Source organism: Nannospalax galili, unplaced genomic scaffold (genome assembly GCF_000622305.1).
Source record: "Nannospalax galili isolate Female #2095 unplaced genomic scaffold, S.galili_v1.0 scaffold936, whole genome shotgun sequence".
In the NCBI taxonomy this organism is placed as follows: domain Eukaryota; kingdom Metazoa; phylum Chordata; class Mammalia; order Rodentia; family Spalacidae; genus Nannospalax; species Nannospalax galili.
This window is the reverse complement of record NW_008337142.1, coordinates 1,590,942-1,594,330: the sequence shown is the minus strand read 5'-3', so window position 1 is coordinate 1,594,330 and position 3,389 is coordinate 1,590,942.

The following is a 3,389-nucleotide window of genomic DNA, read 5'->3' as shown; positions in this document are numbered from 1 at the left end:
AAACGGTGAATAGTTGAGAAGCAGTAATTAATTTTTGAAAAAAAATGGCATATTCTTAAGAACCTTTCCCACATTCCCTGAGGAAAATAATAGCAGCTGTGATAATAGTGATCACACTTGCCAGTTATAAGACATGATGGAGACTACTTCCTCAGCACACCAGGAGTCCTTTAGGCCAGGTGTCCTGTGCCTACCTGCTTAGTGTTAGCTTTATAGATTGAGGATATTCAGAACTTGAATAAGATCTCAAATAACTTATCTAAGAATATAAAACAAGAGGCCTAGAACTAGAACTTGTGTTAGAGGATTCCAAAGCCAACTGCATTATTTTTCTTTTGATTTTTATCAGTTTGATGAACTTTAAGCATTCATGTACAACACTAAGAGTTTCCAAGTAAAGAAATTTCCTTATTTTCAAGAACTGAATTCCTAATGATCTAATTATCCATGATGGTGCTGGACTTGTATGCTGCATTGTTCAGGGAGGAAGGTAAGCCTCTGGGTCAGACCCATCATTCACATAAACTTGAGAGGAGACTTGAGAAGAGAGGAAAGAGTAGCCTTCTACCCACTGGTTTTTTGAGAGCTTGGGAATGAATGTTTTATGTTTTGTTTCAAATGTAATCAGAGGTTATTTGTCCAAACACAAAAAGAAATTTGTGAACACAAAAGTATTTCCTATAATACATAAGAAAAATATGAGAGTGTCTGGGCTCCTGCTTTGCTAAGAAAGAATGTATTTGATTTTACTAGAGCTGTAATCTTTTACTGCTGTAATCTTGCTTGGCTCTTTAAGAAAAGTGATAATATTTGTTATATTAACTGATATCAGACTGAATGAGAAAATCAAGTGGGGTATCAATGTAAAATATCATTGAAGCCAGATGTGGGGGTGCATGCCTTAAATTCCAGAAATTCAGGGCAGAGGCAGATGGATGTCTAAGCAATTGAGTCCAACCTGGTTTAGGTAGCAAGTTTCAGGCCTGCAGGGGCTACAGGATGACAGTGTCCCCACAGAAAAAAATTGCAATGTTATTGCTATCTGGAAGATCATTAATAATATTTTCAGGAATAGCAATGGATTTTTTAATAGGTTAATATAAGTGACTATTTTTATAATTTTTATTTTTATGTGTGTGAAGGTTATGCCTGCATGTACGTAAGTGCATTCATGTCATGCAGTGCTTGCAGAGGACAGAAGAGGGCATCAGATCCCCTGAAACTGGAGTTATCGACAGTTGTTAGCTGCCATGGGTGTTGGGATTTTAACCTGAGTCCTCTGCAAGAACAGCCAATGTTCTCAACTGTTTAAAAAGGACATAGGAAGTTAAGGGATAAGTCACAAAATGCACAGAAATAGTTATAACTTTCACAAGGTACAATTATGAGAAGGATGAGATCTAAACTCCTGCTTTGATTTTTGTCCCTAAACATATTCCTAGTTAGGAAACTCCATTTATTAACCACCACATGGACTTAGTTACACACAGCCATGTATGAAGATCAGCCATTGCACAGATGTGAGAAAAATTCATGCTCTCTCTTTAATAATGGAGAATAAGGCATAATATTTATTAGTCTGTGTGTTTCAGTCTGAAAAAAATCTCAATATTAGGAAACATGTTAATGCATTACAAGAGACCAAGAAATTAACAAAAGTCTTGTTACCAGTATTTATTGGGAGAACAAAGAATGCAAAGCACGTAGCACTTTATGCATTTTATTACTTTTGATTTTAAAAATCATGCCCTCTTTTATTTGTTTTTGTAATTTTTTTGATACAAGTTCTCTCTGTATCCCTAGTTGCTTGCCAAGTTCTGAGATTAAAGCCACACCACACCTTGCTCTCATCTTCTCCTTTAACTATCCTAAAAATTGGTGGAGCCAAGTCTATGTACACATTTTGTAGATACCATTGTTAGTATACAACTGAGACTCAGAAAGACAGATCATTTGCTCACTCATATTTTCAAGCATTTTCATGAGTTATGTATATTTCCCTATTGTTTTTATGTTACAGCTTACACATTTCAAAATTCAAGTTCCATTCAAATTGCTGTTATTTCAGGTATGTGAAGCAGCGCCTTGCTCATGGCATATAGTCACTACATAAAGGAGATAGTGAGAGAAAATATCTAATTACAGTAGCATGAATTAATCTATTGGTCATTTAAAGTTTTAGAATGCTCATCTGGAGTTTGATCAGGAAATGAAGTTCATACTTCGGTCTGTATACTTCATGATAGATTTACAAAATAGGTGGGTTTTCCATAATATGCATGACTAGGACATAATATAAATTTCCTTATATACTTCATTCATAACATCAGCGATAACGGAGTTGTAAATTGTTTTGTGTTTTCTCTCATTCATGGTTTCTCGGATTCTGAAAATGGAAGGATAAGAATACAAAGAGAAATCTCTCCTATACTCTGAATATCACAAAACAAAGACATGTATTTAATACATATGGGTAAATTAACAAATATATCATCTGAAGGAGGAAACTGACATTGAGATATGTAAGTTTATGTCCATGATGAATAAAAAAATAAAAGGATTCCTGAACTTGGCACAGCTAGAATGGCTGCTCAGTGCATATAGAAGATATAGAAGAATTTCACATGGGGCTGGACAGATTGCCCAGTGGTGAAGTTCAGTGGGCAACATTCAGATCAGGCAGCTCTCTACCACCTGTAACTCTGGCTTCAAGGGATCTGACACCCTCTTCTAGTCTACATGTGCCCCCACATGTAAACATGCCTAAATAAATAAAGACAAATCTTATAAAAAGGGGAATCCTGCACTAAAAATAGAAAGAGACCATATGAAGGATAAGAAGAAAGAAGTTATTTACAATGGATGACAATGACATGAATGATGTCATCATACCCTTAACTTTGCTCCATCTGGAAGCATGATCTTATGTACTAGCCACTTCTGAAATCAAGATATATTGAGACCCTTAACTGGATCACAATGTTTAAGATGACATGCAGTTCAAGTTTGTTTTATACAATCATTCAATTAGGAGCTTAGGGAAAAACTGGTGGACAGTTATAGACCAGTAAACAAGTTCATGGATGCTATGCAAAGTGAAGCTGGCATCTGTCTCCTCATGTCCCTTAACTGCAACTACAATAAGGCTAGGTATTGAGGACATCTGAATGTGAAAGTAAAAAAAGTGATGTGACAAAGTAGAAAACAATGTTATTGAGTAGATCTCCCTATTCCTTGTACATAAATTTCCACGATTTTCTCTCTGTGATACTGACACATCCTTTGTATTTTAGCATGAGACCAAGTAAAGCTAAATATACTTTCCTTAATGATCTTTTATTGTCATAAAATACTCCTCTTGACATAACAGAAAGGACACAATTTCAATT